Source organism: Dermochelys coriacea, chromosome 5 (assembly GCF_009764565.3).
Source record: "Dermochelys coriacea isolate rDerCor1 chromosome 5, rDerCor1.pri.v4, whole genome shotgun sequence".
In the NCBI taxonomy this organism is placed as follows: Eukaryota; Metazoa; Chordata; order Testudines; family Dermochelyidae; genus Dermochelys; species Dermochelys coriacea.
In genome coordinates, this window is record NC_050072.1 from 108557831 (window position 1) to 108581492 (window position 23662).

General features: G+C 40.7%; 1 long non-coding RNA gene across 1 annotated transcript in view; it reads right to left on the reverse strand.

The window, feature by feature from the left end:
• Positions 1-2750: 2750 nt before the first annotated feature.
• The window catches only part of LOC119856140, a 98147-nt gene continuing 77235 nt past the window's right edge, over positions 2751-23662 (reverse strand). The window contains exons 2-3 of the long non-coding RNA XR_005293176.2: positions 15814-15960; positions 2751-3281 (exon numbers count right to left, since the gene is read on the reverse strand). This is a non-coding gene — a long non-coding RNA (uncharacterized LOC119856140). The remainder of the gene's footprint in view (positions 3282-15813; positions 15961-23662) is intronic.

The window sequence follows — 23662 nt, forward strand, 5'->3', positions numbered from 1 at the left end:
GAGATTTATATACACACACACAGAGAACATGAAACAATGGGTTTATCATACACACTGTAAGGAGAGTGATCACTTAAGATAAGCCATCACCAACAGCAGGGGGGGGAAGGAGGAAAACCTTTCATGGTGACAAGCAGGTAGGCTAATTCCAGCAGTTAACAAGAATATCAGAGGTTTCAGAGTAGCAGCCGTGTTAGTCTGTATTCGCAAAAAGAAAAGGAGTACTTGTGGCACCTTAGAGACTAACAAATTTATTAGAGCATAAGCTTTCGTGAGCTACTATTTCTCCCTCCCACCCCACCCCCCACTGTTCCTCTGATATTCTTGTTAACTGCTGGAATTAGCCTACCTGCTTGTCACCATGAAAGGTTTTCCTCCTTTCCCCCCCTGCTGTTGGTGATGGCTTATCTTAAGTGATCACTCTCCTTACAGTGTGTATGATAAACCCATTGTTTCATGTTCTCTGTGTGTGTGTATATAAATCTCTCCTCTGTTTTTTCCACCAAATGCATCCGATGAAGTGAGCTGTAGCTCACGAAAGCTTATGCTCTAATAAATTTGTTAGTCTCTAAGGTGCCACAAGTACTCCTTTTCTTTTTAAGAATATCAGAGGAACAGTGGGGGGTGGGGTGGGAGGGAGAAATACCATGGGGAAATAGTTTTACTTTGTGTAATGACTCATCCATTCCCAGTCTCTATTCAAGCCTAAGTTAATTGTATCCAGTTTGCAAATTAATTCCAATTCAGCAGTCTCTCGTTGGAGTCTGTTTTTGAAGCTTTTTTGTTGAAGGATAGCCACTCTTAGGTCTGTGATCGAGTGACCAGAGAGATTGAAGTGTTCTCCAACTGGTTTTTGAATGTTATAATTCTTGACGTCTGATTTGTGTCCATTCATTCTTTTACGTAGAGACTGTCCAGTTTGGCCAATGTACATGGCAGAGGGGCATTGCTGGCACATGATGGCATATATCACATTGGTAGATGCGCAGGTGAACGAGCCTCTGATAGTGTGGCTGATGTGATTAGGCCCTATGATGGTATCCCCTGAATAGATATGTGGACAGAGTTGGCAACGGGCTTTGTTGCAAGGATAGGTTCCTGGGTTAGTGGTTCTGTTGTGTGGTGTGTGGTTGCTGGTGAGTATTTGCTTCAGATTGGGGGGCTGTCTGTAAGCAAGGACTGGTCTGTCTCCCAAGATCTGAGAGAGCGATGGCTCGTCCTTCAGGATAGGTTGTAGATCCTTGATGATGCGTTGGAGGGGTTTTAGTTGGGGGCTGAAGGTGATGGCTAGTGGCGTTCTGTTGTTTTCTTTGTTGGGCCTGTCCTGTAGTAGGTGACTTCTGGGTACTCTTCTGGCTCTGTCAATCTGTTTCTTCACTTCAGCAGGTGGGTACTGTAGTTGTAGGAATGCATGATAGAGATCTTGTAGGTGTTTGTCTCTGTCTGAGGGGTTGGAGCAAATGCGGTTATATCGTAGCGCTTGGCTGTAGACAATGGATCGAGTGGTATGATCTGTATGAAAGCTAGAGGCATGTAGGTAGGAATAGCAGTCAGTAGGTTTCCGATATAGGGTGGTGTTTATGTGACCATCGCTTATTAGCACCGTAGTGTCCAGGAAGTGGATCTCTTGTGTGGACTGGTCCAGGCTGAGGTTGATGGTGGGATGGAAATTGTTGAAATCATGGTGGAATTCCTCAAGAGCTTCTTTTCCATGGGTCCAGATGATGAAGATGTGTGTATGATCAGTGTGTATGATAAACCCATTGTTTCATGTTCTCTGTGTGTGTGTATATAAATCTCTCCTCTGTTTTTTCCACCAAATGCATCCGATGAAGTGAGCTGTAGCTCACGAAAGCTTATGCTCTAATAAATTTGTTAGTCTCTAAGGTGCCACAAGTACTTCTTTTCTTTTTGCGAATACAGACTAACACGGCTGCTACTCTGAAACCTGTCAGTATGTATGTGCATCTCATGTACTTCCAAATCTCTTTTGTATTTGAATGTCTCCCTAATAATACATTTCAGAACTCCACCAACTCTTCCCATGTTCCTTTCTCAAGCAATCAAGACCTATTATAAATATGCTTCTGTTGTCAGAAAGCTTTCTTTCCTGAATAGCAGTAACATGGGTATTTTCCTCACAAAGAACTTTCTCAACTTCCCCAATACCATTCTGGATGCCCATTATATTCATTTGTATGATGCTATGTATGTATATATGTGTATGTGGCAGTGACATATTTGTCAACAATCTTCCCCAGAAACCACAAGAGGGTGACATGTTGGTTTCCCTGCATGTCAGTGTTTCAAAGTCTCTTCCACAACCTCATGGTGTGAATGTGATTGTCAGAGCCACTCTAGCAAGAGATTTCTTCTGGGAACACCCCAGAAGCACAACAAGGTGGGGATGGTCTGAAGTTGCAAAATGATTATACTTTATTCTTCACTTCAAGTTCTCAACAGTCATCTTCTGTGGCTGTTTTTCATTGCCATCTTTCATCAATAAGTTATTGCATTTTAATAGACATGAATTGCAACCTCTGCTATCAGTTGCTTTATCAGTTTCTTAAGTTTATATGGTGCTTTGAGATGACGTGCTATATAAATATAAGATATTCCAATAATTTATATAAAAAAATGGGAAATGTCCACAAGAACCAAATGTGAAACAGAATATAATCTGCATTTATTCATTTTACATTTCTACAAGTTATTGCTGTATTAAGAAAGTAGTACATGTGGGTCGTGGGGAGCGGGCGAACAAAGGCTGCACTTACTTGATGTTTGATAAGAAGCTCTTTCAAATGTTAATACTTTCTAGTCAAATCAAAAGGCTGAAAAGGTCAGTGTTGGTTCAGTACTGGCAACTTACTTCTATTTTCCATATTTTAACAGTTGTGATTCTGTAGCTCTTACTCTAGTGATACATTGCCCATATGGGTACATAAAACGCCTCCTCAATGACATGAAAATACACTTCTACAGAAGTTATATTATAGTGTGATGCGTGTTTCTTTTCAGTCAAGAGTATGTTGTGTTTCTTATGAGAGAATAGGAAAGCACTGCAACACTCACTCCGCAGTATACATGCTGTACTGTGCGTGAGGAGAATTCAGAGCTCTAAGGGGAAAAGTTATATGCCACTGGGAATCAAACTGGAATGCAAAAACCCCTTCTGCAGTTGAGCTTCAACTGTTGGTCCTTCCTTATTCATTTGCCTCATTCCTTCTTTCCAGGTGGACAGGCAAGGACAATGCTGTGGATACATGACAGATATACATCTGGAAATAAATTTTGTAAAAGTGAAATACCTTTAGAAGCTGAACAATACTGCATGCCACTGAGCTGTAACATCTAATTATCAGCTGTGGCACAAACTGTACTGAAATGGTCAGCTTTTGTATAATGCTGCTTTATGCATTGCCTGTGTTAAGATGTCCATTTGTCAATTACTTAAAAGCTGATGGATGCCTCCATTCATCAGTCATCTGAAAGAAATATTCCTTTGCTTCCAAAGGTTTAGTCTGTGGTTTTGAAAACACAATACTGAGGGGGGAGAGAGGACACAACAATTGTGCCTCTTCGTAGGAAACACAACTCACACAGAAACTGACTTCTGGTTAGCGATCTGACTAACACAGATAAAGAGTCCATGTTTCGGTTCAGATTTTCCTTTCCATCCTTCCAACAATACTAAAAATTCCCCACCGCATCAGTTTTTGTTTGCACATTTCTTCTGCCTTTTGGAAGGATTGGCTTTCCTTCTCCTCCTTCATTCAGTTTCAAATAATCAGTTAAGTGAAAGATGCATTTGAAGCTTCCAGGAGGAAATATGTATAACATTATTTATTAAGGTTTCAGAGTAGCAGCCGTGTTAGTCTGTATTCGCAAAAAGAAAAGGAGTACTTGTGGCACCTTAGAGACTAACAAATTTATTAGAGCATAAGCTTTCGTGAGCTACAGCTCACTTCATTGGATGCATTTGGTGGAAAAAACAGAGGAGAGATTTATATACACACACACAGAGAACATGAAACAATGGGTTTATCATACACACTGTAAGGAGAGTGATCACTTAAGATAAGCCATCACCAGCAGCAGGGGGGGGAAAGGAGGAAAACCTTTCATGGTGACAAGCAAGGTAGGCTAATTCCAGCAGTTAACAAGAATATCAGAGGAACAGTGGGGGGTGGGGTGGGAGGGAGAAATACCATGGGGAAATAGTTTACTTTGTTAAATATCTGTCAGTCAATCATGACAACAAACAACAAACAACAAACAACAACAACAACATATCCCCAGACTGATAGGACAACCATTTTCTTATTTTCCTTTTCAAATACAAAGAGTGAGAATTGCTTCTCTTCAAAGACCCTGTGCTAAAAAAATGACAATGATCTGAACTTAGTGGTGGAGTAGTAGCAGAAATTAGTGGGAAACTCTGCTAAATAAAATAATTCTCTCTCACCACAGCTGTCTCTAACACCAACAAGCAGCAGCATTCTCCTGCAGTGGCATCCTTTGATATAATCACATCCCTTTTCAAGCTCACCCTTTTGCTCCTTTACAATTTTTATTTTAAATTCAAAACATTCTGTAGCCTTCTATCCTCCTTTTAAAAAAAAAATCAATTGTTACCCTTTCAAAGACAGTTCACTTCATTAAAAGGATTAAACATCTGACACTCTGGTCAATATAATGAAGGCCTCTTAAAACATACAGTTGTGAAGGCTAGAGTCCATTTATGTCTTTAATAGGGATATTACTGTATTAGGTGCGTTTTAAGGAGTGCATATATATTTAATGAAAATAGCAAAAGTCCTATTGCCAACTACCAAAAAAAATTAGTTCCATCTTATAGCTGTATTACAGGATTGTTCAGCATGCATTTTATAGAAGGGGCTGCTGTGACATACGCAAATGTACTGGTACCTCTCAACCTCCCAAAGGCCAAACATGGGGCCCAATGTGTGATAATGACCCAAAATGGTGGGGGGAGAATACATGTGCATACAAGTTAAAATGTTGTGGGGTTCTTCCTTTAGTGTAAATGATTAACTTCAGTTTCAGCACTCTGCATTTCCAACATAATTAGTTTTAACATGAGGGGACTTGGGGATGAAACTGGGCAACATCCTTGGAAATGAAATGAACATTTGAGATGTAGAAATATACCTTTCTCAATATAAAAGTCTCTATTTAAAAACAGAAACAGATCCAAAATATATTGGTGTGACAGAGCCCCTGACTGTCCCTCCTTGCCCTATTCTCCTCCTTTTTTTATTGTACTTAAAGGATGAAGGGGGGGAATAACTAAACTCTCCACCCCCATACCAGGTTAGCAGAGTCAAAGACAAAAACTACACCATGAAGGTGATCTGAAATGAAATAATACCTATGTCTTTGTATCCAAAACCTCAATAAAAAGCCCAGAACTTCATAAAACATTTAAAAAAGGAAAAAGGAAATCATTTATGGGACAAAAAACTTGTTCAAACAATGTTATTTAATGCTCAGTAACTTCAGAAGAAGGTGACAAGAAAAGACTGCTTCAGTCACACCCAGATAAAAGCATATTATCAAAATAGAAACACATAATCTGGCCTCAGACCAAACTGGAACCTAGGAGTAAGAGCAACTTAAATCTGATAAAATTGTTAAAATAGTCGCATTCTCCAAGAGAGGTTCCATGGGGAGCAAGCCGTGCTCTTCATTAGTATAGGGTAGGAGAAGGATTTAACTCCCTTGAACTCTAGCCTGCTTGTATTGTACATTTGACACCTTTCTGCTAAACTACCTAAAAACTCAGGGTATTTGCAGACACTACTCCTTTGTAGAGTAGAGCTGTCACTACTTTTCATGGGCTTCATGTCCCCTTCAGCACAAAAAAGAAATGCAAAGGAATTCTTTATATTGAAACATATCCAAGAAAGCTGGAGAGCACTTTGTGATGCAGCCATTACCCCTCTCTTTGTGACTGAAGGAGCAGTAGCCAGGACAATAAATATGGTACAATACATTGCAGAGCTACAGAATGCTACCAGCATCCCCTGGCCTCATGAGCTCTACCACGTGCATGCCAACGATTCCATTCTGTGGAAACAGTGGAATCCAGGACAGATGACCCCAATATTTCCTTAGACAAACATCACATAGCGATTGCAATCTTTTCTTCTTCTGAGGGCAATGGATTCCCATGTAAACCCCTACCACCAGAATACATTTGTAGACATTATTTGGCCCTCTGCAACTAGCAAGAGGAATATTCCCCCCGGCCTTTAGGTCCTCTTTAAGCTGCTACAGCTACATGAATGGATCATAAACACCTTGAATCCAGCTGGGAGGAAATTTCCCCAACTCAGGAACTGAACAAGGCTCTTCCTAAGAGAGTCTGGGCATAAGGGACATGCCAGGGAATAAATGGATGCTACTACAGGGATTTTGCTTAGTACTGCCACCCAGAGACAATTGGCTTGGCTGCCACAACTATGGCTGGGGGGCATTTCAGTTCTGTGTGCAGCCCCAAACTGGGAGAGCACACAGATGGCTTAAAGCCACTTTAGCCCTCACCCAGTGAGCTGAGATTGTTGTGCTCTACCTCCCCGAGGCACAACAAAAAAAATCCCACCATGCATGGCCAACACATTATAAGTCATTACAGCACTGGATGACATTAAGTTGCAGTGATATTTTTGACATATCATCTACGGATTTTGAAGGCAATATACAACAAATTGTCCCCCAGCTGATTCATTTTATTCTCACCCCACCATCTACCCTGCATATAACTCTTCAGTGGAAATAACCATAATACAACTTTGTACCTTTTAGGCAAAAATCACAAAGTTCTTTGCTAACAATTAATTATCAGAACACTACAATGAGGGGAAATGAATATTAGAGCTCATCAAAAGCATACAAAATTCAGCAAAAAGTTGTATTGCCCTTTTTTTTCCTGATTGAATTTCCATTTTGATAAAGAATTTATGGCATTCTCTACTAAATAGAATTATTTTTTCCATTTTACATACTGGGAAACTAAAGCATGTAAGAAGGCAAGTGGTTTGCCCTAAGGTCGAGTCAAGAGCACTGCAAAAAAACAACAAAACCAAACAAAACCCCCCCCAAAAGCCAAAAACCAAAAAAAACCCTCCCTGCCCTCTGCTATAAATGGGCTCAGCCCTTTGCAGGTCAACACACCCTGTTATGGATGTTATCTATTGGTGACCTCCACTTTCCCAATGATTTCAATTTCCTAGGACTTAAAGCCACAATATTCGTATATAAAGAAAAAAAAAGTTGGGCAGAGAACAAATAAGGTAATAAATAAGGTGTTTATTTGTAAATAACAAATTTGCATAAGTTTTTTTATGATACAGTTCTACAAATTTATTACTTTCAGGTATGTGATGTATAATATAAATATTGCTAAAATCCAAGACAAGTTTAAATTACAATAAACGGAGAAATTAACAGAGAGAAACACCTCAGCCTACAGGGGAAGGCAGCAGATTGACCACTTAACCTGTAACAGGAAAGTTGAATTTTCTTCCAGCATCTTACCTTTTCTGTAAGCTACTCTTTTCAGAATTATGCATCAACTATAGCCAAAGTTTTGCTCTTGGGGTAAAACTTGGAGAGAGTGCCAGATTTCCAAATCTTTGTGAGATGTAATGAGAGAGAATGGAATACAAATGTACAAGAGGAGAAAGTTGCCCAGAGCTCAATGTGTCTAACACTTTGGAATGCACACTCTGTTCACATTGAAGTCCATATACATGGATAAAAGAGCAGGTTGAGTGGCAGTTGCACATGTACATTGTAATTTTCGTCAGAGGGAAGCAACATAGGCAGCTTCTAATACTGCTGGGCAAATGTAAACTAATCAAAGTGTCAAATAAGTAAAGAAAGACTCTGAAACATAATCAGTTTTTTAACTGCAGAAATGCACCCAATTTATGGGAAGGGACTTGGAGAGAAGCCATTTTCTTATGCATCTAATGTTCACGCATGAGGATTTGTGCAATAGTAGAATTAAAAGATCTAAAGCTCAAGGAAGGATGGGGTTATCTAGCAGAATGTGTGATTAGGGTGGCACATAGCAGAGCATGTGAGCGAATAACAGATCAGAGACAACTCTAGTCCCCAAGCCGTTGAGAATAGAACACGTCTGAATGTTAGCTAAAAGGAGATCTTACTAGATTGTGCAGTATACAGAGTTTGAAGGCACTGATCGAGAAAACTGCTTTGTGCAGGGGTTCATTGAGAGGAAAAGCTAAACAAGATAAAGATCAAGATCCTGATTCATCAAAGCTTGCTTAACAATTCAGGCCTTAGAACTTAATAGTTCATAAACAATGAATAATGGGGCAAATCCTGAGAAGCACTGAGCACCTGCAGTTTTCATTGAAGGCCATGGGTGATGCAAGTACTTGGCCCCCTTTCAAGATGTGTCCTAACAACAAATTATGAAATTTAGACATGGCAAAAATCACTTTGATGGATCTGTGTTTTGTGGGTCCAGTGACTAAGGCAGCTATGTAGTGGCAAGTGGGTGTTATTTTAGTATTCCTATGCATGCAAAAGTTTAATACACCATGAAGATAAATTTATATGGGACGAATGATGTCTAAGTTTCAATGAATCTGAGATGACACTTGCTAATGTGCTAACATATTGGCAAAACGCAGCATAATTAAGTTGTGATTGCCATGCTCTTCTCCTCAATTTTCCTCTCCTAGTTTTCTTCCAGCATTACTCAGCATTCCTTCAAGCACATTCTTTACTGGTTCCATCTTTTCATTTCCCACTTTTGTTGGCGTCTCTCAAGACTCTGTCATTATTCTCCTCCTCTAAACTTAAGAGTTAAACTGTATTCTGGGACAAAGTATTTCAAGGCGCCTTATGGAGGTGAAAGCAATAGAACTTGCAAAATGTGCAGGTGAATAAATGTGTAGCAAATTCTGCCAGTGAATTAGCTGTCTGTGCAAGATGATTACCTCCAGAGGCTCTTGTTTCTTAAAAATCTTAAGAACTTAAACGCAAAGAAGTTTAACATTAATCTAATATTAAAAGTTTAGCTCTCAAAGGCATGTTTCTAGTAGGGACACTCATGTTTACTAATTAAAAGTTCACTTTCCATGAATATTCTCCAAATTTCTCTTAAAATTCACGCTTTTTTCAAATACATCTGCCAGCAACTCATTCACCAGAACATCTGTGGATGGTGAACAAATAAGGAATGCAAACAATATAAGCCAGTTCAATTTGAAATTCGAATGAATATTTATGGAAAATGTAATGCTGAATTTGCCCAGCTTTACTTAAGAGTCATGTAATTCTAAGGTTGCTCTGAAAACGGTACATGAGAAAGACATTTCCTATTCTTTTTTATGTACAAACCATTTAATATATCACGGTTCTTAGTATTGCCATAAAAAAATACAGGAAGTGCAATGTCACCAAGTTAGGGTTGCTTGGGCAACTTAGACTTTTTAAAAGTTTTTTTTCATTTATGGGCTTGATTTTACAACCAAAACAGTTTAATTATAAGAATAGTCAACACCGAATCACCATATTTATTGGTAGAGTGTCATTATGATGTGTTTAAATTTGTCCTTGCATTATAATAGCACCTAGAGTCACCAACTGAGATGAGAACCCAACTGTGCTAGTGGTTGTACATACACATAGAAAGAGAGAGTCATTAAGTCATACAACCTAGAAGGCCAAGTTAAACAACTGTGGGAGAAAGGAATTACTGATGAACCCATTGAACAGATGAGGAATTAAAGCACAGAATTTTTGAACTAGGTTTTTAAAAGAGCTCCAGGCCAACTATTTGAGGGCCCACCATCTGCAAGTGGGGGCTGATTTTCAAAATCAGCTCAATATCCAGCAGCTCTCACTTTTAAAAATACGGGCAGATTTTCAGTAGATTTCATAACCCAATGCGATTGAAAAGTCTGTCAACTTATTTGATGCCTAATTAGGAGTCGAGAACCTTTGAAACTCTAGCCACAAATGTGAATGCTATCCACTTTTAAAAATCTTTCCCTAATTGACTCACCCAGGAAGTCCCTAGCAGACCTGGGAACTGATCTTAGATCTCATAAATTGCAGTCCACTGGATAATTTTCAAAATCCTCCTTTTCATCCATTGAGAATAATTAATTTAAATTTTTTGGAAAAAATGGAGTAAAGGGCAACCACACCCGCACAAATTAATCTCGCAGGATGCATTATCCAGAAATGAGAGCAAAAAATTTAAAAAAAGCAAAGTTACTTTGGCATTTTTTAAATCTATGTACCACATTTTTATTTTGGATTCAATTTGCCTTCATAAGGATGGGGATAGGAGAGTGCTATTTCTTGTTTGTTTGTTTTTTCCCCTAAGAGATGTGCTAAATGGCAAGGAAATATAGAACACACTGGAGAGCTTGGACACCTCTAATTCATCACCCTGGTGTACACTAAATCTATTCCACAAACAGGTTTATTTCTTTTATCAAACAAGATTTTGCCTAATAAATGGCCTGGATATAAAATGGTGAGTGAGTGTGTAGTGAGTGATGTTACTGGGGGGGAGACTCATCACAATGATGAAAGATCCAAGAGAAGCAGCACTTTATAAATAAGTGCTTTGTAGAGAATTTTTTTTTAAAACCACATACTTTACTTTAAAATTCGCAAATGAAAGTAATGTTACCAGAGAGATGGACTTACAGCATGTTTGTTGATCCAAGCATGTTGTGGAACCTATCCTACATTGCTTTATTGGAGTACCCCAGATCTGCCATACCACCCCCCTGCCCTTTGCTGACATTCGCTAGTCCTGTGGACGGGCAGGGATTGCTCACCATGCTACGTTGTTTGACAGGTTACCTATGTAAAGAAATTGCTCTAAATACCTTCACTCAATCTCACTTGTTTTGCGAGTCTGACCTGAGAACTGCCATCACTCAGTTTTATTCAGACATTATTAAAATATCAGTTTGCAACTAGTGTAGACAAAGACAGTTGTGTTTAAAAAATGTGTTAGCTAGTCATGGAGAGCCCTAGCGCAAGGGTGTCAAACATACAGCTGGTGGGTTGGACTCAGCCAACATGGTGTATTTATATTGCCCATGTGACATATTAATGATGAAAGTTATAGAAAGCATGACTTATGAGGAAAGGTTTAAAAAACTGTGTATGTTTAACCTTGATTAAAAAAAAAAGGTTGCAGGGGGACCTGATAACAGTCTTCAAATATGATAATGGCTGTTATAAAGATGGCTATGATCAATAGTTCTCCATGTGCACTGAAGGTAGTAATGAGCTTACTCTGTAGCAAGGGAGATTTAGATTAAAATAGTAGATATAGTTGCGGGGGGATGGACCTCCAGGAGGTTTATAAATAACATTACATGTTAGACCAACATCTGGCATGGATCGTCAATGTATACGTGATCCTGCCTCAGAGAGGGGATGGACTAGATGAGCTCTCAAGGCCCCTTCCAGGTCTTCATTTCTATTATCAAGATTAACAGGATCCATTTGTTGTTGTTCTTAAACTTCTAGCTCTCACTGCTGCAGAGATAATGTTCTAAACATGAACTGAGTGTGAACTGAAAGGTCCGCCAGACACTGTTGACAGTCTGAAATGATGACTCAGAAGTATGAGCTCCCCAGGCCCAATTAATTTCACTAGAGTATGAGCACGGTATGAGCACGGTAGCCCAATGACAACACTTCAGCATCAACAACATTAACTATTGCATTACTGATCACTTTAGCAGATGAAACAGGAAAGGTGAAGCCCTTGAGGGATTGCAATTAGTGTAGCCTGGCATGACATGAGTAATTAACACCTGGAGGAAGGTCCCATTTCTTGGAGGACAGAATTAGGAGGTAAACAGAGCATCAGGTTGAAAACTGAACATTCGTGCTAAATACGATAAGTAAACAGTTCAGTAGGCTAAGATGAAAGAATGTCTGAGCCAGCTAAGGTAAAAGGAAGAACACCCAGGGAACAATTTACTGTGAACAAGAACAATGGACAAGATAGGTTAGGACTGTAGAGAGGAGGAAAGGAATAGGTCAAGTGCATACAATGCATAGATATAGCATTCTGCACAGGGATTGGGTCCTGCAAAGTAACTAATCCTATCCAAAAGTGTGTGATGCAACATAGTAAATGCAATAAAATGAGTAAAATATATAAAGGAAATGGAGTACTTGTGGCACCTTAGAGACTAACAAATTTATTTGAGCATAAGCTTTTTTTAGCTACAGCTGACTTCATCGGATTCGATGAAGTGAGCTGTAGCTCACGAAAGCTTATGCTCAAATAAATTTGTTAGTCTCTAAGGCGCCACAAGTACTCCATTTCTTTTTGTGAATACAGACTAACACGGCTGCTACTCTGAAACCTGTCATAAAGGAAATGGTTTCTGTGTATCTTTGGAGCTGTGTTATACCCTGCATCCACCTTCCCTATGTTTGAGTCTGATCATCTTAGCATCATTTTGCTAATTTATTTTGCCAAATAAAGATACTAGAGTGACAAAATCTGGAGTCAAACTGAATGCTTTGGATCCCAGAGAGCTGGATGAGGTGTTCTCCCAGAATTGGACAAAATGTTCTGGATAAGCTGAGTGGAAAAGGACTCCTACAGAATCCCAGCAATTAGGAGCTGGGTCAGGGAAGAAAATGCAGAAGGAAGAACAGAGTAGACCAAGACAAAGAGAAAAAATTGGAAAGGAAGAGGGGGAGACAAGACACAAGTAGTGGTAATCTGAAGGGGACCGATTTTACTCAACAAGCGGTACTGAATGTGACACTAAAGTGCTGAATAAATAATAGTTAAGATATTAAGTAAAGGCTGCATTCTCCCCTGGATCTTTGTATAAATCTCCCACTAACATAAGAGAGAGATCCACTGTGGGCTGAGGGGAATGCAAATTCTGAATTTATATTCTGGCCAATAGACCATAATTAAACATGGAATCCAGCCCTCCCCTCCAAATGAGTTTTATACCCCTGCCTTAGGGCAACATAGTATTCCATCACTACGGAACCCACAGCCAACAAAAAGCATTTTAAAACTCGACTGTCCTTGCTTATACTAGGTGTGAAGTGAAGTTTAACAACATGATGAGTAAAATGCGTTCCAGGCAAGTTAAAAAAACATCTTTTGATGCTTGGTCATGAAGTTTCAAAAAATTCAGTTCAGTTAAACATCCAAAGCTGCTCTAAAGTTGGCTTAGTCAGCCACAAGAGGAACCTCGAGTGATTTAATGTCACCACAGCAACTCCTGGACCACCCCTGAAGGCGGAAAAGAACATGGCCAGGGTAAAATGAGGCATCCCTTTACCCCAGTAATCCTGGGTGCTGAACAGCCAGTTGGGGTCACAAGTTGGAAATGGCTGCTCTAACTTGTGTTTGGTGATCAGTGTAGTGCAGAGTAGTTACAAGGGTGACTCAAAGCCACCTATACTGCTCCTCCTCCTGAGCTGTGTATGTGCTCAGTGGCCAAAGGTAAGGACTGGGCTTTAGGTGTTTTGATAAAAGCTTCCTACCACTACTACCAGCAGAGCAGCTCCATCTTTGATAACAATGGTGAGAGCAATAGAATAGAAAAAATTCCCATGAGCATTGGGGGTTTTAACAGTAGATAGATCTGCTCTGAACAGGGCTAGACAAAGTGAGATGGCTTCTCTAACCACAGGAGCTTGTTAATACCTGACCCACCAATGATGGATCTGCACCAGCATTAGCAACAGTAATTTTTTGCTAAACCCCACTATTCGTAGACAAGGTCATGATGCAAATTTGGTCTGCAAAGAATGGAAACAATCGTACAGTATTTGGGACATCTGTAATGCCTTTAATTCAAGAATCTCAAAACGGCGTTGCAATCCTAATTGAATTAAGCCTTACAACATCTCTGTGGGGTAAGTAAGGGATATACAGAGATCATTTCACTCACCACCCACACAGAACAGCTGTCAAGTAGTGAAGAGCAGTACTGCTTAGGTAAAATACTGCAACAAAAAAGCAGTATAAGGCAAGCAGCAGTGAAGGAGAAAGTCAGAATGAAATTAGCTGAACTGCAGTTTTTCCAGATACCAAGTTTATCACTAGAGTTGGTCAGGGAAAAAAAAGATTGCATGTGAAAATATTTGGGAATGATTTTTTGTTTATTTTTGTTTTTCCATCAAATCTTTCTTGCTATGGAAACTATTACTACTAATGCATCCGATGAAGTGAGCTGTAGCTCACGAAAGCTTATGCTCTAATAAATTTGTTAGTCTCTAAGGTGCCACAAGTACTCCTTTTCTTTTAACATTATCCTACTCTCCTTAAAATCAATTGCTGCCCTTCCAAAAGATATCACCATTATATTTTCTTCCAATACTTCCATTCAAATACCAACCAAGTTGATCACACAAAATAAGCTGTGTTCCCTCAGTGCCCATTTCTTTGTTGACTTCTCAGGGGGCTCAGGACTCTACAGGACTGGACTTTTAGTCTGTGAGATTTGATGGGAACAGAACAAAAGGTAAGAGGAATTGCGAGCAGCATTCAACATCATTGCTCTGGAGCTGTCAACCATCTAGACAGCATTTTATTCCTCCTCTCACAAGTGCACCAGAGATGGATCACTGAAAATAGTTCTCCTGGGCCTGCCAGCACCTCTCTTTACATAACAATCAATCAATCAAAGAATATCAGGGTTGGAAGGGACCTCAGGAGGTCATCTTGTCCAACCCCCTGCTCAAAGCAGAACCAACCCCCAACTAAATCATCCCAACCAGGGCTTTGTCAAGCCTGACCTTAAAAACCTCTAAGGAAGGAGATTCCACCACCTCCCTAAGTAACCCATTCCAGTACTTCACCACCCTCCTAGTGTTTCCTAATATCCAACCTAAACCTCCCCCACTAAAACTTGAGACCATTGCTCCTTGTTCTGTCATCTGCTACCACTGAGAACAGTCTAGATCCATTCTCTTTGGAATCCTCTTTCAGGTAGTAGAAAGCAGCTATCAAATCCCCCCTCATTTTTCTCTTCTGCAGACTAAGTAATCCCAGTTCCCTCAGCCGCTCCTCATAAATCATGTGCTCCAGCCCCTTAATCATTTTTGTTGCCCTCTGCTAGACTCTTTCCAATTTTTCCACATCCTTCTTGTAGTGTGGGCCCAAAACTAGACACAGTACTCCAGATGAGGTCTCACCAACGCCGAATAGAGGGGAATGATCATGTTCCTCGATCTGCTGGCAATGCCCCTACTTATCCCTACATCCCAAAATGCCATTAGCCTTCTTGGCAACAAAGGCACACTGTTGACTTATATCCAGCTTCTCGTCTGTTGTAACCCCTAGGTCCTTTTCTGCAGAATTGCTGCCTAGCCGCTCAGTCCCTAGTCTGTAGCAGCACATGGGATTCTTCTGTCCTAAGTGCAGGACTCTGTACTTGTCCTTGTTGAAACCTCATCAGGTTTCTTTTGGGCCAATCTCTATGTGATGTGGAGAAATGTACTCAATCACCTCCCCTTCTCCCTAGCTTTTCTGCACTTGAAAAAGCTACTGAAGAAGACTGGGCTGGAAATTCCATCAGATCAGAACAGCCTTTCCCCAACAGATTTTTAGCCCTTCTAGTTCTTTATCATGAAGTTGGAATTAACACAAGAATTAGCTTCCCTCATGATATTTCACCAGGAACCACTAAGGAGCACAACAAGCACTAGATTTTTAGTAAAGTGAAAATCAGATTTTCAACTTCCAAAGAGACTCATCAGTGGGTCAGACTGCAAAAGTCCCTTACTCACAGTGCTGAACAGTGTCACTGGAGTCAGCCGAGTAATGGTTCAGCAGAGGAATCAGGTCAGTTCTGGTTTTATCCAAAATGATTTCTTCAGCTCTGGCAGATACTGTCCATGTTAGGGCCAGTCTGTGACTTGGCCGGGTCCAGATGCCTGAGGGGAGAGAGACAGTAAGGGCTTCCTTAGCCTTGCATGCCCTGCACATTGCAAAAAAATTGTGACCATGCCTGGCTCTCAAGTTCTCTCCCAAGGGTGCACATCACCCACAAGAGGAGAAGCTAGGCCGTGGCCTCTCCCTCTCCAGTGCCTCCACTGATCTCATGGGGTATTGGCTTGTTTCATGCTAAAGGGTGGTATAGCCTGTGGAAACCTACTTGAAAACATTGAGACAGAGAGCTTCAAAAAGGCTTAGTCCTATAGCAAGCTCCCCCTGTAGTGCAACTCCCTGAAGTAGAGTTGTGCCTTGAAGACACCCACTAATCTTTGGAAAAGAAAAACATATTAGGCAGACACCCATATTTTGATAGGTTTAATGTCATCTACATTAACTCACTGTAACCCTATTGCCAGGTGGTTAATAGCAGCAGGTAGAGCCAGGTTTAATACTGCCAAACAACTAAACTGGTTTGAGTCCCAGCAAGAAACCTGTGAAAACTAAATACACCTTCCCTGGATGCACATGTACAGGAAAACCTTCCCTACTTGCCAGCATTTGAAGATGCCAACATTTTCATGGCTGACTTAGAACAACGCTTCCTCAGCTCTCGTCCCCCAATGCCCCTACTCTACTTGCACTACATTGATGACATCTTCATCATCTGGACCCATGGAAAAGAAGCCCTTAAGGAATTCCACCATGATTTCAACAGTTTCCATCCCACCATTAACCTCAGCCTGGACCAGTCCACACAAGAGATCCACCTCCTGGACACCATGGTGTTAATAAGCGATGGTCACATAAACACCACCCTATACCAGAAACCTACTGACCGCTGTTTCTACCTACATGCCTCCAGATTTCACCCAGATCACACCACACGATCCATTGTCTACAGCCAAGCTCTATGATATAACCGCATTTGCTCCAATCCCTCAGACAGAGACAAACACCTACAAGATCTCTATCAAGCATTCTTACAACTACAATACCCACCTGCTGAAGTGAAGAAACAGATTGACAGAGCCAGAAGAGTACCCAGAAGTCACCTACTACAGGACAGGCCCAACAAAGAAAATAACAGAACGCCACTAGCCATCACCTTCAGCCCCCAACTAAAACCTCTCCAACGCATCATCAAGGATCTACAACCTACCCTGAAGGATGACCCATCACTCTCACAGATCTTGGGAGACAGGCCTGTCCTTGCTTACAGACAGCCCCCACAACCTGAAGCAAATACTCACCGGCAACCACACACCACACAACAGAACCACTAACCCAAGAACCTATCCTTGCAACAAAGCCTGTTGCCAACTGTGTCCACAATCTATTCAGGGGACACCATCATAGGGCCTAATCACATCAGCCACACTATCAGAGGCTCGTTCACCTGCGCATCTACCAATGTGATATATGCCATCATGTGCCAGCAATGCCCCTCTGCCATGTACATTGACAGTCTCTACGTAAAAGAATATATGGACACAAATCAGACATCAAGAATTATAACATTCAAAAACCAGTCGGAGAACACCTCAATCTCTCTGGTCACTCGATCACAGACCTAAGAGTGGCTATCCTTCAACAAAAAAGCTTCAAAAACAGACTCCAACGAGAGACTGCTGAATTGGAATTAATTTGCAAACGGGATAAAATGAACTTAGGCTTGAATAGAGACTGGGAGTGGATGGGTCATTACACAAAGTAAAACTATTTCCCCATGTTATCCCCCCTCAGTTCCTCAGACGTTCTTGTCAACTGCTGGAAATGGCCCACCTTGATTACCACTACTAAAGGTTTTCTTCCTCCCCCCCTCCCCCCAGTGCTGGTAATAGCTCATCTTAATGATCACTTTCCTTGGTGTGTATGATAACACCCATTGTTTCATGTTCTCTCTGTATATAAATCTCCCCACTGTATTTTCCACTGAATGCATCCGATGAAGTGAGCTGTAGCTCACGAAAGCTTATGCTCAAATAAATTTGTTAGTCTCTAAGATGTCACAAGTACTCCTTTTCTTTTCACTTGAAGATGGTGTACACACAGGTAAATCTTATTTAGGGGAAAGGGAGCACAGACAAACTTGGTGAAACACATGTAACAATTAGGGCTGTCAAGCAATTAAGAAGATTAATCACGATTAACTGCATGATTAAAAAATTTAATTGCACTGTTAAACAATAAGACTACTATTTACATAAATATTTTTGGATGTTTTCCATATTTTCAAATATATTGATTTCAATTACAAAACAGAATACAAAGTGTACAGTGCTCACTTTATATATAATATATATATATATTATAATATTTGCACTATAAAAAATAAAATAGCATTTTCAATTCACTTAATACAAGTACTGTAATGCAATCTGTTTATCATGAAAGTTGAACGTACAAATATAGAATGTACAAAAAAATGCATTCAAAAATAAAAACAAAATGTAAAATTTTAGAGCCTACAAGTCCATTCAGTCCTACTTCTTGTTCAGCCAATCGCTCAGTCAAAAAAGTTTGTTTACATTTCCAGGAGATAATGCTGTCCACTTCTTGTTTAAAATGTCACCTGAAACGGAGAACAGGCATTCTCATGGTACTGTTGTAGTCAGTGTTGCAAGATATTTACATGCCAGATGAGCTAAAGATTCATATGTCCCTTCATGCTTCAACCACCACTCCAGAGGACTTGCGTCCATGTTGATGAAGGGTTCTGCTTGATAATGATACAAAGCAGGGCACACCAAAGCACATTCATTTTCATCATCTGAGTCAGATGCCACCAGCAGAAGGTTGATTTTCTTTTTTGCTGGTTTGAATTCTGTAGTTTCTGCATTGGAATGTTGCTCTTTTAAAACTTCTGAAAGTATGCTCCACACCCCATCCGGATCAGATTTTGAAAGGCACTTCAGATTCTTAAGCCTTTGGTCAAGTGCTGCAGCTATCTTTAGAAATCTCACATTGGTACCTTCTTTGCATTTTGTCAAATCTGCAATGAAAGTGTTCTTAAAATGAACAACATGAGCTGGGTCATCATCCGAGACTGCTATAACATGAAATATATGGCAGAATGTAGGTAAAAACAGGGAGCAGAAGACATACAATTCTCCCTCAAGCAGTGCTGTCACAAATTTAATTAATGCATTATTTTTTTAATGAGTGTCATCAGAATGGAATCATGTCCTCTGAAATGGTGGTTGAAGCATGAAGGGTCATAAGACTGTTTAGCATATCTGGCACGTAAATACCTTGCAATGCCAGCTACAAAAGTCCTACTTGAACACCTGTTCTCACTTGCAGGTGACATTGTAAATAAGAAGCCAGCAGCAGTATCTCCCGTAAATGTAAACAAACTTGTTTCTCTTAGCAATTGACTGAACAAGAACTGGGACTGAGTGGACTTGTAGGTGCTACTATTTTACATAGTTTTATAACTGTACTCGGAAACAAAACAAAAAGCAATCTACATTTGTAAGTTGTGCTTTCACAATAAATAAATAAATAAACACTACGATACTTGCATGAGGTGAATTGAAAAATAGGATTTCTTTTATCATTTTTAAAGTGCAAATATTGTGATAATAATAATACAAAATGTACAGTACTCACTTTATATTCTGTGTTGTAATTGAAATCAATATATTTGAAAATGTAGAAAAACATCCAAAATAGTTAAGTAGTTTCAAATCGGTATTCTATTGTTGAATAGTGAGTTAACTGTGATTAAAAATCGACAGCCCTAGTAACAATTCCTAGGTTGTACTATGAAGGTTGGCACTTGATGGACGCATTGCCTACTGGTTAAGGAGCTAGTCCTTAATGTGCAGTGGAGTTGGTAGGGGAATCTGGGCCCAACTATTCCACTGGGCTCTGCCCCAGGCCCGTGTGAGGTCTAATAAAAGTCAGGGACCCGAGAGTGATTTAAGGTTATCCTCCCTGGGCCACTTCGTATCCCACACTCTGTGGTCCAAGCTTTGCAAGCTAAGGTAACCAAAGGTAATGAAGAAAACTGCAGCCTTAGTCTATCTAGGCCCAGCAGATAGGCTCCTCTCATCCTAGAGATGCTGCTGCCATGTTCCTTTTTAAGAGCTCCCAGGGCTGGTTCTTCTTCCTGCCTTGTCAGCCCCCTTCTGACCTGTCTGGCTTCCTTTTAAGTTCCTTCTCCATCTAAGTATGCTCTGCAGATGTGGCTGGATGGGCACAGAGTTGTTCTTTAACTCCTTCACTTGCAGTGTGTGGTTCATAAACCCTGTCACATATACCACCTCTTCCATCCATCAAACCCCACTCATAGTTTGGATCAGCAAGTTGCAGTAGTCCAAGTGTCTCAATGCAGGTCTGTCTCCAGTTCCAACAAAGATGCTTTCCTGGACCCACTACCAAACACAGCTTATTGATTCAGTTTTATCTGGGTAGGCAGGTCCTCACCAGAACTTATTCACCTTTGCTGCTGTCTCTGTGCCATCACTTGCTATGAAGTCCCTGTGACCAGGGCCCAAGAATTTATAGGGCTCTTGAGCAGAGTCCTGGTAATGTGGAAATGGGTCATTTGCCACAAGGTAAGAGCACTGAATTCTATCTTTGGCATCATCTGGATCTGGACACTGTTGGGTGTGCTCATCTCTATTTGTAGGGCTGCCTGGTTTATGGTAGCTGGAGATAATTGTTGCATCAAGTGTTATGAGCATTGTCTGAGATCTGTGATGAACACAGTATAAAAATCTGTACAGAATAGAGTAATAAACCAAAACAGAAAATGTATGGGTTTTTCCCCATCTCTTATTCTAAACTACAAAATCCCTCCAAAGTGCAGCCTGAGATCAAGCCTCTGAAGAATAACCCTTCACACAGAGTAGGAAAATCTCACTCTCAGTTCTGCGTGAGCTAATTTTAAAGGATTAAACTGGAATACTTATGCCCCTCTGCAAACAGCTCTGCCTTTCCTTGCTCATTCTCCTTCCTACATGCAAACAAAAATAGATTGTCACACCAACACTGCATTCCCTTCCCCCACTCTGAATTCAAACAGCTGGCCCACTCACTGAAAGGATAGTCATCCCCAACCTGGCCACCAGCATCCCACAGTCCACTGAACCGAAGCTCCTTTCAAGGGCCTGCTTGGTGCTCCATATCAGTTGTTTGAGTTTGGGCTGAAGAACGTAGCATTACCTGACTTCTCTCTGCTGCTTCCCAGCTCAGAGGAAGGCAGTTGAGGACAGTCACGAGCTAAGTTCTCTCTAAACTGCGCAGCCGCACAGCATCCTATGAAGCGCCACACAGACGCTCAGGGCTGCGGCGGGGAGAGATTCCTTTCCCACTCCCCCGGCCCCAACCCAGCCCAGGAAACGTGCCCCTCCCCTGGCTCCAACCCACACTGGCCCGAACCTGGTGCAGCCATGGGAGAGGTGCCTATCCCACAGCCGCAGCCCAGATGCTGCTGTGGGAAGAGAGCTGCAGGGAGTCCTCTCCCCCTGCCGCAGCCCCGGGGCAGCCTGTACCCCAAACCCTTCATCCCCAGCCCCACCCCAGAGCCTGCACCTCCATCCAGAGGCCTCTCCCCCACACCCAACTATCTGCTCCAGCTCTGAGCCCCCTCCCACACTCCGAACCCTTAGGCCCCACCCTCACCACATGAATTTTATTATGGTGTCACATCACCTCCATATTGGTGCACATGACAAAATTCATTCTGCACACGGGTGGGAAAAATTAGAAGGAACACTAGTCATTAGATGTAAATTAGTCATGCTGGAAACATAAAATGGGTGGGTGTAGTAGACAGGAATAGGTTAAGGCAATCTGGGGCTTTAGGCACATCGTGACAAGGAGTTTCTGTTGTTCCATTCTTGTACTCTGTGGTATAGTCCCATTGATATGCTGTCCACCCCAACCCCACTTGGGATGGCTATTGCAGAGGGCTATCCCAAATACGACTAATGCCTGCTTCTCTGCAGCTGCCCAGACACGCAAGATGATATCTAGTTTCCAAGGGAAATGAAAATTATATTACACAAGAAATGCACAATAGCTTGTCTGATTTAGCCAATCAGAATGGAAGGGCAATGTAAGGAACATGCACACCAACTTCATCGTGCCTGAAAGGCCAAAAAAACAAGAAAAACACATCAAACATTACAACATACATCATTAGAGGAACATAACAGAGGTATTTGGGAGCAATGAGTGAGTAATTTCATTGCCTTTACTGGCTGGCAGTACATTGCTACTATAAGGCTGTGTCTACACTACAGAGACAATACAGGCATATCCCTGATGGCATAGCTATTGTGCCATTATCTGATGATGTAAAGTCAAACTACACCAACAGAAGGATTTATTGTTTTTTGGTCCACCACTTCCCCAAACTAAGTTAGCTATGCTGACAGAAGTATTCCTCACAGCTGCCTCCACACCGTGGGCTAGGGCAGCATTGCTAAGTCGGTTAAGGATGCAGTTTTTTTCCCACAACCCTGACTGATGTAGCTATGTAGCTTAACTTTTCATTTTTGCCCAAGTCTACAGTAGCAAGCAGTTTTTAACGCTGTGAATGCTCTTAGCAATGGTGAAGCTATTTGTATTATTTTCCCAATTTAAGTGGAGAAAGATTGTTAAGATATAGCCTCAGATGAGAAAGAGCTGTAGGGTCAGAGTGTGTGCTTTTCAAAGGCAATACTGTAAGTAGTTAATGGACTTTAAAAAGGAATATCAAAATCTAAATTATATTAAAAAAAGTGAATTAAAACCATTATCTGAATTTTCAGAAAATTTTAAATGAACAACTTTTTTTAAAAAAGCAAACAAAGCATTCCTCTGTACTCTTAGATATCCAGCACAGGGCATTTTTTGCAAGGGAAACAGAACAGAAAAGTAAAATTATAGCCCAAAAGTGAAACCGGCCAGCCTTGCTTCGCTGTTTAAACTGTGCAAATGGAAAAAAACAAACACTGAAAACTAAACCATTTAAAACATTTTGTTAATCATTTAAAAAGATGCGAGTTTGCAGTTATATGTGTATTTTTTTTTTAAAAGTTCTCATTTGTAATAACCTCTTATAAAGATTCAAATAAGACATCGCTTCACACGTTTTGTTCTTTTCCGTTTGGCAGACAGGTTGCTATTTAAAAACAAAACAAAACATAACTGTTTTTAAATGGAGCTAAAATTAGCACAACCCTTTGTATTTAACAAACCTCTTCCTCTTACATAGCTCCTTGACTTGGTCTCAGAGGAATTTCACCTTGTTAATTAAATGACTGATGATCATCACACCAAAATATCTTCAGTAACCCGCAGTATAAGCGTTGCTTTGATGTCAGTACAGAGCTGGGAATAGCATTCTTAAGTTAACCGTTATTGCAGGATAAGAAAAAAAGTCACAAAAGGGATATTATTTTCCCCCTATTTGTTCAAGACTAGTATAACCCAAGACTGCTTATTAGATCAGTGCTTGAGCACCATAGTTAGACATGGACTATATTAATTTCTAGGCCCTATCAGAATTGGGGTTCTGTGGAAAACAAACACTGACACTATTTGTAATATATTTCCTAGAGTTTACTCCTACCCTTTGCTGATAGAATCAGACTCAAACTTTAAGGCCAAAAGGAACCACAGTGATCAGGTAGTCTGATCTCCTGCACGTTGCAGACCCACGGAACTTACCCGCCCACTCCTGTACTACACCCATAAACTGTGTCT